The sequence below is a fragment of the Miscanthus floridulus genome, chromosome 11 (genome assembly GCF_019320115.1).
Source record: "Miscanthus floridulus cultivar M001 chromosome 11, ASM1932011v1, whole genome shotgun sequence".
NCBI classification, from domain to species: domain Eukaryota; kingdom Viridiplantae; phylum Streptophyta; class Magnoliopsida; order Poales; family Poaceae; genus Miscanthus; species Miscanthus floridulus.
The window spans coordinates 53,179,351-53,192,112 of NC_089590.1; the positions used below are offsets into that span (position 1 = coordinate 53,179,351).

The 12,762-nt window shown below is 42.3% G+C and overlaps 1 pseudogene; it reads right to left on the minus strand.

Annotated features, from left to right (window-relative positions):
• Positions 1–1,417: 1,417 nt before the first annotated feature.
• Positions 1,418–11,285, minus strand: LOC136490743 (uncharacterized; annotated as a pseudogene).
• Positions 11,286–12,762: the final 1,477 nt, after the last annotated feature.

The window sequence follows — 12,762 nt, forward strand, 5'->3', positions numbered from 1 at the left end:
CTAGTTTTCACATTCACATGCAACGCCCACATTAGGCTATCTCCAACAACTAACACCCAAAATACAAGACTCATTCGTCCTTTGGATAGCGCTACAGGCAAAATATTCAATACATATTCGGCATCTTCTCCAACAACAAAACTCAAAAGAGAATATTTTCTTCAAATGGGTTTCCAGGAGAGAGGATATCCATATTTGGGTTGTGCCTCTCAGACGACCTAAAATTAGGTCTCTCATATAGGTACTTTGTTGAAGGCTGATTTGGATCTCTTGTTTTGAGTTTGGGTGTCTATATAGGTTTGTTGTTGGAGACTGTCTTCGTCCAAGTAGTGGTTTCACAATGCGCCAGTGCTATTTGCAGAAGGTGTTGGTTTCACAGTACGTCGGTGCTACTTGCAAAAGGTAGGGTTGCTTCGCTTGACAAAGAGGGAGGAGCTACTACCGAAGCACGTGTTAGGAGCCAAAAGCTAGGCGTCTGTTACACATTTTGTTAGATCCACGAGCAATTGCACAACTCCCGTAGAGAGATGATGAAAGCAACATTTTATTGAGAGAATGAATGGTGAGACCAACATTTAATAGGCAGCAACAGCCTGCATTATCCATGTACCTCTCATATCTATGTGGCATTACCATGTACCTCTTATTGCTCTGTCCGTTTGGCTGATAAGCCATGACTAGAAGTACTGGCTGATTTGTTGGAAGAGAAAAATACTGTTCGTTGGCTGAAAAAGTACGGTTTATAAGCCAAGCGAACAGAGCGTATATCTACGTGACATGGACCCCTCGTATCTACGTGGCACATAACTTTAGGCTAAACCCACTACTTATGTTGGTTTGGCCCTACCGTTACACCTTATTTGGTTGCGCTTGTATCCATCTTATTTTACATATATTTGGGTGGACTAAAATGAATATGAATGTAGCTAAACAAGCCTTGAGAAAGGAGGGAGCATGGGTGCTTTGGTTGCGAGTAAGAGGAAGGAGATTGCTCCTCACTCAAAATGCAAATCAAAAGTCACCTACCTAGCTGACCCTCGGGTAGTCGGGTGCCTCCTAACCACCCACAACCGATGCCCACGCAACCAGCCGTGCATCTGTGATTCGGACTATTTTGAACGCAGCCGTTGAGTTCACATGGAACGCCAGTAGTGTATCCATAATTAGCTCACAAAAGTCGTATCTGGCGGCATCATCAGATTAGCAAACGTTCAGTTGGTTGCACTCCTTCAGATTCTAGCCACTTGGCATCAAATTAGCTAGGGTAACTCCTCAGGTAGGATAAGATGCATTCAGTGTAACATGTACGGGATTGATGTTGTATATTAATGTTGTGGCAAGCAATCGGGTCAAATTGGCCGATAGGTCGACAAAACTTCCACAAGAAAAGAAAATAAACTCGGACAACCAATGAGACTGGAGTCTGGAAATAAATATCATATCAAAATTTCACACGACTAACATTGGATTAACAGGTAGTACAAGTAAGCAACCACTAGATCTACTGGAAGGTTCATGCTTGAGAATTCAGAGCTACTGGTTAACTTTGTTGGGCGTTACAAATATATACGGGAAAATTGAGAAAACTAGTATAGATAGGTACATCGATAAACAAGAACCATTTCTTCCCGTTATACTGGTTAGACTATTGAAGTCTGGGAGGTCGATGAAAACCATGTCTCCAATTCGACCCCTACCCCTCACGCGACCCTGAGTCTTCTATAAGGTTATCATGTGTATCCGAAATTCTAAATACTGACCTTTGTACCCTATCCGTAACAGCTGGAACCTGGGGTGCACAGATGTATCAGTTGGAAAATGGCATGCACCCTGACTGTGACCGGAGACCCTGATCCTCTCTCGTGAAACTCTATCCATCTCTGAAAATCATGCGGAAGAAACAATAATATGGTGTTGCCCATATCCTGGAATACAATTGAATTGCTCATTTGCATTCAACAAAACCAGTAGCATCATAGTGACAAAACAAAACAAAAAAACACAAAAAAACTCACTTTACATCATGTAGCACTTGAAAGCCCCTCAAGCTCACTTCTAGCCCAGCAATTCAACTGCAACGCTTTGGTCTTGAGTTGCTCAAAAGCAGATTTTAACTTTTGTTTTTCTGCATGTGTTACATCAGGCACACTAGAATCCTAAAGCAGGAACCGACATAAAGTGAAACAATTAGAAGAACAAGTCTGCATGAACTTTGAACAGTAGTATATATATCTCAAACTCCCACAGCTACATTTGAGCATGATAAAATATAAATCAAGCAACTGATTGAGCTTAGGACAAGTCAACTAGTTCTTTTTTAAGCTAGGTAATCAGTAATTAATTGGGGCATAAACCAGCAAAACGATTTCTGTTGGGAGTTCCATTCCTTTTCTTTTCTTTTTTTTTTGGGATACGCTCATCCACAAACTGACATTAGATAAAAAAAAAACAAATTTATGACTAGGAAATTTAAATTTATTAATCAATATGACAATAAAACAAAACCATTTCTGTTATTGCTAACCATCACTTACCAGCTGATGCCTTATATATTCCAGGATGCCTTTAATAACCGATTTGCCATGAGAAAGATTCCTATGGAGTTTCTGGTCATTGCATAAGAAAATGAGTATGGTTGTGACAACACAAACTCTACATGACAGCTCTCCTGGGTAGTTTAAGTTGGAGAGAGATGAAAGTAGATGATCATCTCCTGTTACAAAAGATTTGAGTATCTCCAATGTGCTGCAAAGAACCTTGTCATTCTTGTCAAACATGATGGTGCATGGCTTGATAAAGTACTGAAATAGTCTTGTCTTATCGGGTTGAAAACCAAATTCAATGGTTTTAGACAGATCCTGCAGATAAAACATATTCAGTGGGCGTGAGATATATTCCTATTCAGAACCAGACATGTACAGTAAGAAAACAATCGCAGGGAACTGGGAACATCTGCAGCCAGTTCAGCTAAATAAAAGAGTGGTGCTTCGTATCCAATGTGCCATATCCTTGGACTTGCTAGATAATGCAAGTATTGGCCATTATACGATTCAATGTGATTTTTTCAATCTTACTACAAAGTATGCACTATCATTGAAACTGTGATTTATATTTGGGAGGCACCAACCTAATCACCCTTTTGGAGTTTGAGTAAAATACTATTCCTCCCGTGGCAAGTTAACCACCCTTTTCTTTCGCAAAAAAAAGAAGAAGAAGAAGAAGAAGAATAAAATACTATACGTCCCTGTTCTCTTGAAGATTAGTTAGAGCAAAATAATGGGGAAAATGTATCAAATCCTTTCCGAATTTTGAGTAAAATAATATTGCTCCCATGCCAACTTAACCACCCTTTTGAATTTTCAATAAAATACTATGCCTCGCTGTTCTCCTGAAGATTAGTTAGAGCAAAATAATGGAAAAAATGTATCAAATCGCCCAAGTATGAGTGTCAGAGTTCTAAAATTGGAAAAAAGTACGCACCAAAGATGCATCAACCAAGTAACCAGCTATAAGCTTTACAACATCTCCATTCATGAGCTTACTAGTTCCGGCATCAAGTGTAACAATAATTCTAAACAAACCATTCATGTTATGCAACGATGGTTTTTGAGCCTGCAATAAAGCAAATGACAGGTGAGTTTAATGGTTGTTGCGATAAAACATGAAATGGAAGCAAAGTTTAGAAAACTCACAATTGCATTAGATAAGTTATTCCATATCAATTCAAGGACCAGAGAGCCATCGCCCATTTCAGATAGGGAAGTCAAAATTAGGTGATTCAACGACTTGAAAGTATCCCAATTTGAGACCTTGCTAGAACCCTCCAGAGTAACTAAGTCCCCTAGATTAATTTAACAAAGTAAAATATATTTGTCAGAGAAAAAACAAAAAGGCCCTGGTAATGAAACACCAGAATTATTGAAGACACATATTCAGATAAAATAATCAATCCATTAAGAGCAACATCTGAATTTTACTAGCAGACGGCAGTAAATGGAAAGAATGTTCAGTAATCACCAGGATGAACTCTGAATCTTGCCATTAGCAGCAACAAGAAACTGAGTTGCTCTGTTATATGTAAACTACCAGCCTTGTATGTTGACTGTAGGACCTCAATGACCCTGAACAGTATGGTGGGTTCCAGCACATCACCTGGATTTCATAGGTTATATGGAGTACCCAGAATTTATAACATGAAAATCAACTATAGTGCTACAAAATCAAGTGGCGACAACTTAAGCAAAATAGCTTACTTAAGCAAGCTGAGGCCAATGGCCCAACGATGTCAGGGAGCAGACTGGGGAAATAATAAAGGCATGAAATGGCAAATTCTTGGCAATCGCAAGGAAGTTTAACAAAAGGACCAAGATCCATAGTTCCTGGTAATGCTGTCAGTAAAAGACATCAGTTCAAAACAAAAAAGAATGATAAATATAAATAAAACGGATAATATGATCACTGAGTAGTAATTACATTCAACACCAAATAACTTTATGAAGGGGCGCAGGCTTCCACAGTCCACTGTGGGGAAGTATTGCCCAATTCTTAGAAGAAGCTCCAAAGCAACCTAAAATAATCCAGACAGCCATGAAGTAGACAAGCGACAAAGCTTTAGTATGCTCAAAGTATACAAACTCCAGATCACATATCAAGCATAACGATTCTTAGTGGATAAATAAAACCTATAGCAGACCTTTGTAACTAAGGGGGCTTTATCAATTGATTGTAGCAAAATTCCAGGTAGCTCCTGTATCCATGCGTCATGATAGCCCAACACACCTGAATCATTTTCAGCAAGCCATATGCCTGTTTTCTCCTAACCATAGACAAGGGGAAGATGTTATGCATCATATGTCAGGATCCACAAACATCTCTTTTTTGTGTAACTGTTACCAAGTTCTAGGTGTAATTATCTTTTAGCTAATTTTTTTTTTTTTTTTTTTTGCGTATCATCAATGATTTGGTGGTTTTCATTGGGCACGCCACATGCTCTCCATCAAACCCTACTTACAGTTGTATGTATAAAAATGTGAGGCATTTTAGACCTCCAATGGTTTCAAAGAGCCAACTTTGCTTTAATTGCAATGTGCTAGTGAAACCTACAAAAACATAGTGTGATGAATCATCACACTATGTTTTTGTAGGTTTCACTAGCACATTGCAATTAAAGCAAAGTTGGCTCTTCATCACTGATGAAGGCATATTTTACAAAAAACATATCTTTACTTCCAGTCAAGCAACAAGTCAATCTACAATCTGGATATATTTTCTCATAATTTTAGTAGTCAATTTTTAAAGGTTCGATTGAATCTTGTTCAAGATGCCATACATTTACATACAGAATAATTAATACTTAAGCATGTAAATGGTATGTTTAGCATAGTGTCAGATAAAGAACCTACAGGAAGCAGCATTTCTCCAACTGCATCCAAATATGGCAACATTAGCTTGCAATCCACCTTGCAATCTCTAAATGAGTCCGTAAATGCCTGCATTTGAACAAAGTGTTTTATTTTGGCAAATGCAATAATATAAAAATGTTACAGACTAGAAAGCAAATCAATCAATACCTCCAACAAATAGCCTTTTGAGTCATCTGGGGCATTGGATATAAGACCTGGAATGCAAGTTATAAGTGGGCTCAAATACATCTCGATGAGATCCTTATTGCGAAGTGTTTTTGCCTAATAAAAACAAAAGGATGTTAAATAGATAATGCAAATCCATAACATAATGACAAAACAGTATCCATGCAGTTAAAATTGACGAGCAAGGAACAACCTTTGCGAACAGAGAAGACACAAAAAGGCAGAATTCTTCAGCTGAAAACACAGTGTTATCTATCCATACATTCGAGCGCAGAAATATTTCAGCAATCCTTAAATTGAAAATGAAAAATTTGTCGTCTCCCTGCCATGAGAAAGAAGTTTGCAATAAGTAAGGTGCAAAAGATACAACCATAATTTTATTCTAAAGCATACACAGATATCTAAATCAGAAAATTAGCTCTAGATAGGAACACATCATCAGCGACAAAGTCCAGCGGAATGGTTGTTTAGTCATGATCCAAGTGTTGTCCCAGAACTATCATTTTTACAATTAACAAGTCTAGAAACAAAGCAAATGTCAGTGCATGAAGTCGGTTTATTCATAGGGCAGCAAAAAATGCTCAAACATGAAGTGAGCCCTCAAAACATGTGATGCATGTAGCGCTGCCAAAAATGCTCAAGCTCAACAAGCTATTTGAGCCCGTGCCTTGGACTCAGCTGCGCTGAGCTAACTCAAGCATAGCTTGATTAGGCTTAAGCATATGCAATTATACATAAATACAACACAACAGTAGCATGGTATATTGTAGTTCCTGAGTTCCATCAAAAGGTACTCAGTTCCTATAACTCTACCTAAGTCTAGCAAATCAAAACCATGCATGCATGTTTCTTCTTTTTCTTTGCAAGGAAAAGAATACTTATGTTACTCTCCTTTGGGTTGATCAAGAAGTTATTCTAAAACCAGTTAGTGGTGGTAACATCAAAGGAACAACTTCCGTACCTTTCGATGAAACAAACGCTTCACTCCCCATAAATTCTTTAGATGTACCAGTAAGGAACTTCTCAACCAGTCAGGCCCACACTGAGTTTTGGATATGGGGAATTTCAACTGAGGTTTCTTCACCTCATGAACAAATATCCTACATATTAGATCCAGACAATGAAGGGCTGATAGCAACGCTTCACTTGACTGAGCATCAAGAGCTGACTTTGCACAGAGATCTGAAGCTGAAACCTCTACAGAATTAATGAGGATTTGGACAAGGTTCTGAAGCTTCACTAATAAATTGGACATTGAAAATGCCCCTGTAGTACAGAAGAAGTATAAGATAACAATAACAAAGTTGAATGAACGGGACATAAACAAATAACATCAAATCAGGTAGTAAGTACGGTGATTCAAAAAGGAAAAAAGATCTGGAAGGGTTGAAACAGCTGTTTATATTATGATGAATTAATGATCCTTAAGAGATTCATTTCTTTAAAAATATTGTCTGCACTCTTGGTATATGAATTAAAAGGGCGTACCCAGTGCAGAGAGCTCCCGCTCTGTGCGGGGTCTGGGGAAGGGTGTTAGTGGCAAGCCTTACCCTCGCCTGTGCGATGCGAGGAGACCGCGACTCGAACCCAGGACCTTCCAGTCACAGGCGGTAAGACTCTACCACTTGCACCAGGCCCGCCCTTCTTGGTATATGAATTAAAAGTACCAAAATTTCCATAAACTCTCCATTAAGTAACCCGAATGCTGATTGAACAAATGAACACTTACCAATCCAATGATAAGAAAGAAAACATAAGTGCTACTCTGACTAGGCCTGTAAATGGTTTGGTTTAAGCGGTTTCTGATTAAAACCAACTCAGACCATAAAATATTTTGGTTCTACAGTTTGCAACCCACGGCTTAGACGGGTTCCATGGGTTAGCAAGTCACCCGAGAGACACGAGGGCGGCAGACCGGCAGTGGCAAGGATGCGTACGCGGCAACGAGTCTGGTTCGCCGGAGCGTAGGAACACGGCGACCGCGCGCCTGACACTCTGCTACTCCGCGCACGCCGTGAGCACCGTGGCCGGCCACCGGGCGCCGACAAGCCATTTTAGATGGAATCGCGTCCAAATCTAAAGAAGAGAATTTAATCCAGGAGATGCAACTGAAAATCCGTCGAATTTAATCCAAGCTACCATCTAAAGAAGAGAATTTTGCAGCTTCGTTTGATAATCGCTAAAGCACTGCTCGTATAGTCCGTACAATGAAGGAGATTCCAAACTGAGGCTGAAGATCGGAGTGAGACACGCAAGATCCCGCAATGTATAGGCTCATCTGAGAACACGGCGCCTGGATCTGCTGCCGCAACTCCTATCGAAGGCGACAGCAGGAAGAGCACGGAGAGAGCCACTGCGGCGCCGAGCAGCAGCGCATAGCAGACGCACGCAGCCATTGCCGTCCTCCACCAGCACCTTGGACGTGGACGATAGGGGCACACACACCAGTGCCGGGGCGGTGGCGCAGGTAGGCTCACGGAGGGGACGGCCGGAGTGGAGGCTCCTCGCCTTCTTCGTTGCCGCCGCCCGCAATGGAGACGGGCGAGTTGGAGGAGCGAATGAAGATGAGTTGAACGGGTGAGGTCTGGAACCCGCAGCAAACCAACCCGTATCTAATCCGTAGACGCGGTTTTCAGCAGGCTGGTTTGATGGTTTGGTCCGGTTATCTAATATTATGCAAGATTTACGACTTTTAACTTTCTGTCATTCATTTCGGGAAGGCCAGCAAACTAGAAGTACCAAGAGAACAAGAATGAATGTAGCAAACTGTGAGTGATTTGTGTAGTTCATCTTGAGCAATCTCTGAGGATATTGGCAGGCAACATTCAATTCACATTCAAGTGCTAATTTGTCCCATTAAAAGATGGCGCAACAACATAAATTGCATAGCAGATTCTATAAACTAAAAGACGAGGAGAGAGTTGGGAAGACTTAACTACCTCCTGCGCTGTCTTCATCAGTGGTAAATTTCCAAAGTTCCCTTGCAGAGAGGTTATGAGCCTGTAGGCGATGAGCAAAGGCTTTCATCAATGGAGTATAGCTATAATGTTTTTCACGCATACACATTTCAGAACACATAGATTTTCTATTTCATCAAGTTCCTCACTGTAGCTACAAACGTGCGAGGAATGTACATTTTATTTTATCAAAAATACAAAAGATTATTTACTGAGTTCAGGGTAGAAACCTGTCGATTTGATGTATCATCATTTTCTATCGCTTTAGCAACCAAGGAAATGCAGTGCCCAAGCCCACTAAGGACACTGTTAAGTTTATTCCTATCATGTAGGTTGATTCTGTCATTGCTCAGTACGGCAACAAAGTTGTTGAAGGTCTGTCAGAAAAAAGATAATACAAATGAAACTATAAGTTGGTAATGGATATGGTCAGCAAATATACAATTTCTAGGAGTGAGAAGCAATTCGAATAAAACATATATTCCTTAGTAGGTATAGTTACTTGATAAAACCTGGACTATGAAACAAGTTGTGGTAGTTAACAGATGCAAGTTTTAGAAAAAAGTACTCTCTCCATAAATTAACATTTGACACTGGTTAGTTTAAGAACTAACCAATGGCAGATATTAATGGATGGAGATAGTACAACTAATTAAGCAATAGAAGCAAGGAATATACATCTCCAAGCAAAATAATTTTCTCAGAACAATAGAAGTGTCTCATCATTCAATACAACAACTGTGAAACAGCTCACTTACCTGTTCAGCATAACTAGAAAAGGATGACGGGAAATTAAGAACCATAAGCTCCAAAAATCTGAAAGCCATTAACTGGATATCAACAGAGAGATGGGTCGTTCCATTCAGAATATTAGCCATCAGCAAAAACAGTGTACTCCGCATAGATATAGCATTATCCTGTAAGCAGAAATCTAGTCTCACATCTGAAGCCAAAAAGCTAGAAAATTTAACTCGGCAAGGCATAACAAAGCTACGCAAATAAAGAACGATGTGCTTGAAATAGCCAAAAATAAAAAGATAAACTTCTATGATATATTTGTGAATGCAACAAATAAGCAGGCGTCATACTGTGGTTAGTAGAGAGCATGATACCCGCCGAAAAAAAAAGATACCAAACGAAACAATATTAATTGTTAGTTTGTTACTGGTGTATTTACAGAAAACTGGAATGTCAAGATGCAATGCAACATGTAAGAACATCATGAGTAACCATTTCAATTAAAAGATCTATCTAATCAAGCAAAAGTAGAGAAAAGGGGGAGAAAGAGATATACCTCTTTCAAAGATGGGAAGATCAGAGACTGCAGTATATTGTATAGTGATTCACGGACCACCTTGTCGGTATCGCATATCCTTTCCTGAAGCTTCTCAATTATAGCAACCTTGTGCAGTTTAAGCTCTGTTGGGTGCTTGACAATAATGTCCTTTATTCCATTCAGTGCAGCTTCAACATAAAGACAAACATATACACAGTAAGATGCTAAGGACGCATTGAGCATCATGTTATTTTATCCAATGTGTCATCGTACAGACTAGAGAAAAAACTCACCTCGACGCACATTGGCACTTGTAGTGCCCCGTCTGCTGCAGGAGCTCCCGCAGCGTGAGCCCGCGCTTGTTCACTGCCATGCCCATCCTCTCCGAGGCCATGCTCTGCTCCGGCAGCACAATAGCTGGACGCACACACAACACGAGTTCACAACATAAAACCTAAAATTGCAGGGAAAAAAGAATAGAAAAAAGGTTTCCTTGGCTGGCGTACCTTTGGACTTGATCTCCGTGTTGGTGGCATTCTTCGGCGGCGGAAGCTTGCGCCCGACCTTGTGCTTGTACTTCTGCAACCGCCAGAAAAAGGCTTAACACGGCGACCTAGAGTCAGGTCTTGGAGAGAGTGCAGAATCGGTGGGCTGGTGGTACCTTGAAGTCGACACCGCCTCGCTGTTTCTGCTTCGGCTTCGACTTCTTCGAGGAGGAGGAAGCGGCGCCACCCTTTGGGCGGCCCATGGCGCTGGTATGGGAGAGCGGTGCTCGCGGCGCTGGCGCTTCGAGGGCAGTGGCAGGCCCAGGATTTTGGGGCTGGATATTTGAAATGTACAGCGATATAAAAAAATCACAACCAAAAACTAATATTTGACATGTATAAATGCCGCATAGCTGAAATTGCATAATATTTATAGAAAATATATAACACATAATTGAGCAAGAACTGAAAATTTTTAACACATATTTGACTAAGTAATTTGGGAACAAACTCTAACTCAGGCTATGATTCACAGATTGCTATTCCTAACAAACTGAATGTCTCAATTTGAACTTACAGAATGAGTGAAATTCAGACTCGCGCCTCCCTAGTCGTTGCCGCGCTGGTGCTGGTGCTGCCGCCCTCTGCCGTCCGCCCGACGCGCGGCCCTAAGTGCCCCTGCCGCTGCCGGTGAGCCCCCGTCGACGCCGACGCGCTCCCGACTGCAGTGTCGGCTCGCGGCTGCCCTGCCCGCCACCGGCCGCCGCAACCTGCTCGCTAGGGTTCAGCCGTTCGGGGAGAAAACGAGAAGCAGGACGAGTGCAGCTGGGCCTGTGCGGGAGGGGCTGAGAACAGGCGGAAGGCGGCGGCGGAGGCGGGGAGGCCTTTGCCGGGATGGGCAGGCAGACCAAGAGGGAGGGTTGAGATATGTAACGGCCCACAGGATGACAGGCCCATAGCATGCGGCCTGGAATAGAAAAGGAAACAATTCGAACCGGGACGAGATTGAGAAGAGTTCAGCAATTTTTTCAGCACGCCGCCCGAGTCGCCCAAAGATCCTGCCCGCACCGGCGCACCGCCTCCGTCTGCATATGGCTTGTAGCCTCTCGTACACTGGTTCCTAACCACAGCCACTATCTCCTTTCTTCGAAAAAAATCACCGCTGCAACTGCTACGACGTCCTCTTCTTCCCCCATGGATTCAGCGGCACCCCTCCTCCACGTGCGTCTTCCTTCGAGCCCAGCGGCCTCCATAGCGTCCCCTCCCCCAACTTCATGGTGGCTGCGACCCTCCCCCACGTCCCATCAAATCTAGCCGGTTGGCTCGAGCACGCCGCTGACCCTCCCCTGCCCCGAGCGGCGGTGCCCTTTTCAGATCCGGCAGCGTCTCCTCTCCCTCGGTCGACGACGGGCATGACGGGGGCGTGTGGGAGCGCACCATCCATCGCTGCAGCGATCCACCTCACCCGTCGCGGAAGGGGAAGCAGGGGAGGCCTTCGCCTGTGCCTCCATCCACCTCGCATCGTCACCAGGAAGGGGAGGCCTGCTCCACTGCAGTCCCCCACCAAGTAGGTTATGGCCGCGCGGGTGATGCTGTGTTTAAGTGTTTCTGGACGGTTTTCAGACATGTTGCAGGAGTATGTTTCAAGTGATTCAGATGTTTCATCTGGCTGTTGCAAGTGTCGTATGTTGCAAGTATCTATCCCTAATGTTTCATCTATTTTTTGTACATATATCTTTGCAAGCATTTCAAACGCATGTCTCAAGTGTTTCGCCTGTCTTCTTTCGCATGTTGCAAGTGTTGCATCTAGATGTTTGAAAAAATAGATCAGGATGTTGCACATGTTGCAATGGTGTTTCAACTATATGTCACAAATGTTTCATCTATTTTAGACATATATATTGTAAAGGTATCATCTGGATATTCCAAAAGTAGCTCTGGTGTTTGAATGTTGCAGTGAAACCCATAGCCACCTGCTTTGGAGCTACTGGGCCCGCGTGCATGCGTGTGAGAACGAAGGGGCGTGAGCGGTAGGCGTGGGAAACAAAAGCGAGCATAGATCGAGGCATGTGCGCGGTATGGAGCGACGTGGGCCCCCACATAAGGCACGCAAGCACGGGCGGGCGCGTGGGACAGGCCTAGCTGGCTTGAGCGCCCGGACGCTAGCGTCCGAATCGGACGTCTAGGCGCTAGCAATTTCAAAAAAATCACATATAATTTAGCAAAATTCATTTAGCAATTTAAAAAACTACCAATGTTTATGGCCAAAGTTTTGGTAAATTTCTAGAAACTTCTTAAGCTGCATAAAAAAGAAAATTAGCAAGCCTTTAATTTTGGCAATCAACCAAATACACACCTATGTTTTTTGCCATAACTTTGATAAGTCTTGATTTTGGCCAGCCTAAATTTTAGCTTGCCATAATTTTAGTTGAGCAAAAATTGGTAGCCAACTAATC